Source organism: Mirounga angustirostris, unplaced genomic scaffold (genome assembly GCF_029215605.1).
Source record: "Mirounga angustirostris isolate CCGP_5_RB_7025 unplaced genomic scaffold, mMirAng1.0.hap1 SCAF_8, whole genome shotgun sequence".
NCBI lineage: Eukaryota > Metazoa > Chordata > Mammalia > Carnivora > Phocidae > Mirounga > Mirounga angustirostris.
Window position 1 is genome coordinate 90868259 of NW_026991716.1, and position 7085 is coordinate 90875343.

The 7085-nt window shown below is 36.1% G+C and overlaps 1 pseudogene; it reads right to left on the reverse strand.

Annotated features, from left to right (window-relative positions):
* Positions 1–303: 303 nt before the first annotated feature.
* LOC123836293 (cytochrome c oxidase subunit 1-like) lies at positions 304–2404 on the reverse strand (annotated as a pseudogene).
* Between the last annotated feature and the right edge of the window lie 4681 nt (positions 2405–7085).

Below are 7085 nucleotides of genomic sequence, written 5' to 3' on the forward strand. Positions count from 1 at the left end.
TTCTTGCACATCTATTTTATTTGCGTTAATTTAGCTGTTAATACCAGTGAAATGATATAAAGAACTATAGAGTTGGTTAAGATGATTATGTATGGTCATGAAAGTGTAGGAGTTCTTCTATAATGTGGGATGTTGCATCTTAAAAGCCTAGTTGAATGGATATGCCATGGAGATATAAAGACTTAAACCCATAATTTAACTTTGACAAAATTATGTAAGTTTTACTAATATTTCACTATTGAAAAAGACATAATGGTTATGGTATTGGCTTGAAACCATTTTTAGAGGGTTTTTTTTTTCTTCTTATTTTAGGCTTATGTAAGAGGATTCTTTAAATATATGATATGGTGGAGGGCATCCATGTAGTCATTCAGGATTAGTGTTAGTTAATTCCACGATTGCTACTTCTCATTTAGATGCAAATACTTCTCTAATTATGAAGATAATTAATATTACTGCTGTTGAGATGAATGAACCGATAGATGACATAGTGTTTCATGTTGTGCATGCATCTGGACAGTCAGAGTAATGTCAGGGCATTCCTGAGAGGGAAGAAAGTTACATTAGCTCCAATTACTATGATTGTAAAGAGGATTTTTGCCCAAGACAGTTGACTGTGTAGCTTGTAGAAAATAATGGGAATCAGTGAACAGATCTTCCTGTGATGGTGAATAATGCTCCTATTGATAATATGTAGTAAAAATGTGCTACCATATAGTATGTGTCCTGGAGAACAATATCTAGGGATGAGTTGGCTAAGACAATTCTTGTTAGACCTCCTATGAATAGGAAGATAAAAGCTAGAGCTCATAGTATGGCTAGTGATCATTTAATGTTGCCTCCGTGAAGGGTTGTTAGCTAAATACTTTTACTCCTGTAAGGGTGGCAATGATTCTAGTAGCTGATGTAAAATATGCTATATGTCAACATCTGTGCCTACTGTTAATATATGATGGGCTCATACAATACACCTAGGAATCGAATAGATATTATGGCTCAGACTATTCCTGTATATCCAAAAGGTTCTTTTTTCCCTGAATAATACATAATAATATGGGAAATTATTCCAAATTCAGGGAAGATAAGAATATAAACTTTGGAATAGCTGGAGAATCAAAATCAATATAAGCATTGGTATCAAATTGGGTTGCCTCCTCCTACAGGATCAAAGAATATGGTGTTTTAGGTTATTGTCTGTTAGTAATATGGTAATTCTGACTGCTAGGACTGGATGTGATAGTAGTAATAGGATGGCTGTAGTTAGGAGGGATCCAATGAATAAAGGTGTTTAGTACTGAGATACAGCTGGTGGTTTTATATTAATGATTGTGGTAATATGATTGATAGCACCTAAAATTGAGGATACACATAGATGGAGAGAGAGGATTGTTAAATTGACTGAGGCTTCTAGTGAGTTAGGTTCCTGGTTAGGGGTGTGTATGCTCTTCAAATAGTTCCTGATGATGTAAGAGCAGAAATGATGGTGGTAATAGTCAGAAACTCATGTTATTTGGGGGCTCCTGGGTGGCTCAGTCGTTAAGCGTCTGCCTTTGGCTCAGGTCATGATCCCAGGGTCCTGGGATTGAGCCCCACATCGGGCTCCCTGCTCAGTGGGAAGCCTACTTCTCCCACTCCCACTCCCCCTCCCCCTGCTTGTGTTCCCTCTTTCGCTGTCTCTCTCTGTGTCAAATAAATAGATAAAATCTTAACATGAGTTTCTTTTTTTAAAATTATTTATTTGGGGGAATGCTGAGGTGCTCTGATTATTAAGGGGACTAAACAGTTTCCAAATTCTCCAATTATAATAGCTAATACTATAAAGAAAATTATCATGAATGCATGGGCAGTTATAGTTACATTATAAATTAGGTGATCTCCCAGTAAAGCTCCAGGTTGGCCAAGTTCCACATGGATTAAAAGTACCATTTAAAATCACACCAAAAAAAAAAAATATTTAGGTATAAATCTAACAAAATGTGTCCAGGATTTATAAGTAGAGAACTTTAAAACTGATAAAAAATAAACCAAAGACTTAAGTGAAAAAAAATAAAAGGATTCAGACAGGGGCATCTGGGTGGCTACACTGGTTAAGCATCCGACTCTTGGTTTCAGCTCAGGTCATGATCTCATGACCTGTGTTGGGCTCCACGCTCCGCATGGAGTCTGCTTGTCTGCTTGTCCCTCTCCCTCTGCTCCTCCCCCTGCACTCTCGCTCTCTCTCGAATAAATAAATAATCTTAAAAAAAAAAAAAAGGCTTCAGGCAGTTCCTTCTATTCTAGTTCATGCACCAAATAGTAGGTATGGAATGCTGATATCTTTATGGTTTGTTGAGAATAGTAAGCAGTTTATGAACATAGGTAAAATAGCTGAGTAAGCATTAACCTCTAAATCTAAAGACAGAGGTAGAGTCCTCGTTTGCCAAGCCCTGCGGGGAATATCATACTGAATTACAAATTCAAAGAAGCAGCTTCAACTCTGCTGGGGCTTCTTCTGCCTTTCTTCCCCCTAGGTGGTGGGAGAAATAAATTGAAGCCAATTGATTCGGTTATTTAGCCATTAACTAAAATTTCATGGGGTGGCAACCCACCAATCTAGTAAGGTTTTAGCTTAATTAAAGAATTTGATTTGTGTTCAACTGATGTAGGATAAAGTCTTACAAACATCGTACTTTTTAGGAATTAAGTGAATACACTTAGGGCTTTGAAGGCTCTTGGTCTTTTCTAACCTAAATTCCTACTCCAAGATTGATAGCATTGGTGTTAGTGGGAGAATTGTTGATGTTATAATTAGTGGTGTTAAAAGAGTTAACCATTTTGTACTTTCAAATGGTCCTTTTATTTTTATGTTATTTATTGATGGAAATATAATTAGTGATGTGAAGTTAATTGCATGTAGAAGTACAAATTGAGTAGTGCTATAATGGCTATTAATGTTGGTATAATAAGCTAATTTTTTGTCAGTTCCTGGATAATTATCCATTTGGGCAGGAATCCCAAGAGAGGAGGAAGGCCTATTGATAGTATGGTGGTAAAGATTAATGTAGTGATTAAGGGTATTTTGTTTCATATATATGAGAGTGATAGTGTTATGGTGGATGAATTACACATAAAAATATGAATGTGGTGAGTGTCCTCATGATGTAGATTAATAGATTTTGGGTTATTATTGTTGGGTTATAAATTGTGATAGGTGTTATTCATTTCATGTGGGCAATTGATGAATAGGCTATGATTTTTCATATATGCATTTTTGTTAAGTCCACCTCATCTTCCAATTACAATTGATGTAATAGCTATGGTTAGAATTAAGTCTGGATTAATGGAGATGAGATTTGGTATAAGATTGACACTGATGCAAGTTTTGTCATGTTAATAAAATCAGACCTGAGGATAATGGAATTCCTTATGTTACTTCAGGTACTCAGAAGTGGAAAGGGGAAAGTCCAAATTTTATAATGAGAGCTATTGTTACAATGGCAGATGGATGCTGTTGGATTAGAGATTTTTGTAATTGTTCATTGTCCAGAGTATATTAAGTTAATAATAGCCATTATAAGAAGTACTGATGTTGTTGCTTGTGTTAGGAAATACTTAGTAGATGCTTCTATCGTTCAAGGGTTAAGTTTTTTTTTTTTTAATTAAAGCTAGGATAATAGCTAGTATATTTATTCAAAGCCAATTTAGATAGTCAGTGAGAGCTTGTTATTACAATTATAGTTCCTGAGATAATGGTTGTTATAATGTAAAAATGAGGGGGGTTATTAGCATGGGAAGGATATTAACCAATATTGGGGGGGATGGGCTCAATAGTTTATTTAGCTGACTTTATTATAGAATATGCTATAACTTTTAAGGTTTGATTCCTATAATTATAGGAATAAAAGAAATAACATTAAAATATATATTACAATAATGTAATAAATAAGATTTAAACCTCTATTATTTACTCTATCAAAGTAACTCTGTCAGAGGTATTTTTAGGATTGTGGTATAATACCTGATCTAATGATAGGCAAGGGTATGTGTCACATACAAAGAGCTAATCTAGTGATAGAAAGTTTTTTCACAAGAGGTGTATTAGTTGTACTGGAATTGTGGGTAAGATGCCCAAATTCATGGAAAGGTAATGGTTAGTAGGAGGGTTTTGACAATGATATTAACTGTACATAGTTCTGGCATGTAGGGGCTGTGAAATGCTTCTAGGAAGATGATTGTTGTGAAAATGTTTATTAGGAGGATTTTGGCCATTCTGCTAGGAAAAATAGGGCACATGGGCTTGCTGTATATTCAGTGTTGAAGCCAGTGACTAGTTCTCTTTCTCCTGTTAGGTAGAATAGAGCTCAGTTGGTTTCTGCTAGTATTGAAATGAATCCTATCATGGCTAGTGGTCATGATGGAAAAATTAATCGTAAGGATTCTTGAGTAATGATTAATGTTGATAGTGTAAGCAATCCATTTATTAGTAGTACTGATAATAAGATAATTGCTAGAGTTACTTCGTGTGAAATTCTCTTTGCTACTTCGTGTGAAATTCTCTGTGCTACTTCGTGTGAAATTCTCTGTACTACTCCTCAGATAGCTCCAGGTAATGCATATTTGAATTTGAGGCCTGTCCAGATCAGGGGATGGAACTTATAACTGAGCTTGATGTAGCTAGCATGAATAGTACTCCTAGGTTTATATTGATTAGTGGGTATGGTATAGGAAGGAGAACTTATATTGTAGGGCTATGGTGAGGGCTAAGATTGGTTCAATAATGGATATGGATATTGATGATGTTAGTGTTTCATTCGTTCTTTAATGAATAGTTTTACAGCATCAGCAATGGGTTGTAATAGACCATGAGGGCAAACACTGTCTGGTCCTTTGCAAAGTTGTGTATATCCTAGCACTTTTCATTTGATTAGTGTGAGGAATGCTATGGCAAGTGGGGTGGGGATAACCAATGAGATTATGTTGATTATAAACATTTTGTTAGGAAGAGAGATTGAACTTCTGGGTATAAAGCCTTAAGTTTTACACAGTTAATGGGCTCTGCCATCCTAACAAATCCTGTTCTTGGGCAGGGTAGATGTAAATTAATTAAGATTATATAATCTATTAGTTTGAGGATGTCTCAAGCTAATAAAGTAGGCTTCATTTCTCTTGTCCTTTCATAGTGGGAGAAATTTATAATAGAAAGAAACTAACCTGAATTACTTTGGTCTTAGATCAGGGAGGATTTTAATCATTGAACAAATGAACCATTAATAGTGGTTGCACCTTGGGATGTCCTGACACAACACTGAGGTCGTAAACCCTATTGTTGAGATGAACTCTAGAATAGGATTGCACTGTTATCTGAGGGTAACTTGTTCTGTTGATCAATATCTTGCTTCAATAAGTGATGTAATATTTTGGCTAGTGAGTCTAGATTTTAATCACTCAGAGGTTATTTTGTTCTTTAAGCTCACACCAACCAAAATTGCTAGTCCACTTAAAGTCTTACTATCCCTTATCACCTGATGTTGTTCTATAGGTCCCTTAAGTTATTTTTCATTTTTAAAAATTCTTTTTCTTTTTGCTGATCTCTTTGTGTGAGTTCCACTGCCTTGGCTTCCAGGTCACTGATTCTTTCTTCTGATTCATCTCATCTGCTATTGAACCCCTTTAGTGTATTATTCGGTTATTGTGTTCTTCAGCTTTATGACTTCTGTTCGGCACTTTCTAATATTTTCTCTTTGTTGAAGTTCTCTCTGTGTTCGTCTATTCTTCTGTCAAGATTGGTGAGCATCTGTGACCGTTACTTTGAACTTTTCATCAGGTAAATTACCTCTGTTTCAGTAAAGTTTTATTCTGGGATTTTTTATCTTGTTTTTTTTTTTCTTTGAAACATATTTGTTTCCTCATTTTGCTGGACTCTGTGCTTGTTTCTAGTATGAGGCGAAAGAGCCCTCTCCCAGTCTTAAAGGAGTGGTCACTGGAAGCCTGGAGATGTGTTTCAGTCCGCTGTCTGTGCAGTCAGTGCCCTGGGGGTGGTAGCCTACCAAGAACTGCCTCCCCAGTTGTTTTAGCCCCATGGGACTCAGAAACACAGTCCCCTCTCCACACCCCCCCCCATAAGAGTCAGGTGTTCAAGGGGCATCCTCTGTGGGGATTGCATGCACCTGATGAATCTAGTGGGGTGGGGCCGTGGTGGGGGGCAGGATAGGTCTTTTATTTCTTCTTTGATTCATGATTGTTCCATAGTGTGTTCTTTAATCTACATATATTTGTGAGTTTTTCAGTTCCCTTCTTATAATTGATTTCTAGTTCCATACCACTGTGATTGGAAAAGATGCTTGATATGATTTCAACCTTCTTAAATTTAAGACTTGTTTTTGTGGCCTACCATGATCTATTTTTGAGAATGTTTCATGTTTTCTTGAAAAGAACGTGTATTCTGCTTTTGGATGGAATACTGACATGGTATGTGTGTCTGTTGGCCATCTGTATGTCTTCTTTGGAAAAATGTCTATTCAGGTCCTCTGCCCATTTTTTAATCAGATTATTTGGGGTTTTATGGTGTTAAGTTGTAGAAGTCTTTATATATTTTGGATATTAACCCCTGAGTGGATATATCATTTGCAAATGTCTTCTGCCATTCAGTAGGTTGCCTTTTTGTTTTGTTGATGGTTTCCTTCACTGTGTAGAAACTTATTTTGATGTAGTCCCTTTATTTTTTGGTTTTGTTTCCCTTGCCAAAGGAGACATCTAGAAAAATGTTGCTAAGGCCAGCATCAGTGACATTACTGCTTGTGTTCTCCCCTAGGATTTTTATAGTTTCAGGTCTCACATTTAGGTCTTTAAAATATTTTGAGTTTATTTTTGTGTATAGTGTGAGAAAGTGGTCGAGTTTCATTCTTTTACATGTAGCTGTCCAGTTTTCCCCAGCACCATTTATTGAAAAGACTATATATTCCCCATTGTATATTTTTGCCTCCTTTGTCATAGATTGACTATATAAGCATGGATTTATTGCTGGGTTGTCTATTCTGTTCCATTGGTCTATGTGTGTCTGTTTTTGTGCCAGTACGAGACTGTTTTGATTCCTGCAGCTTTGTAGT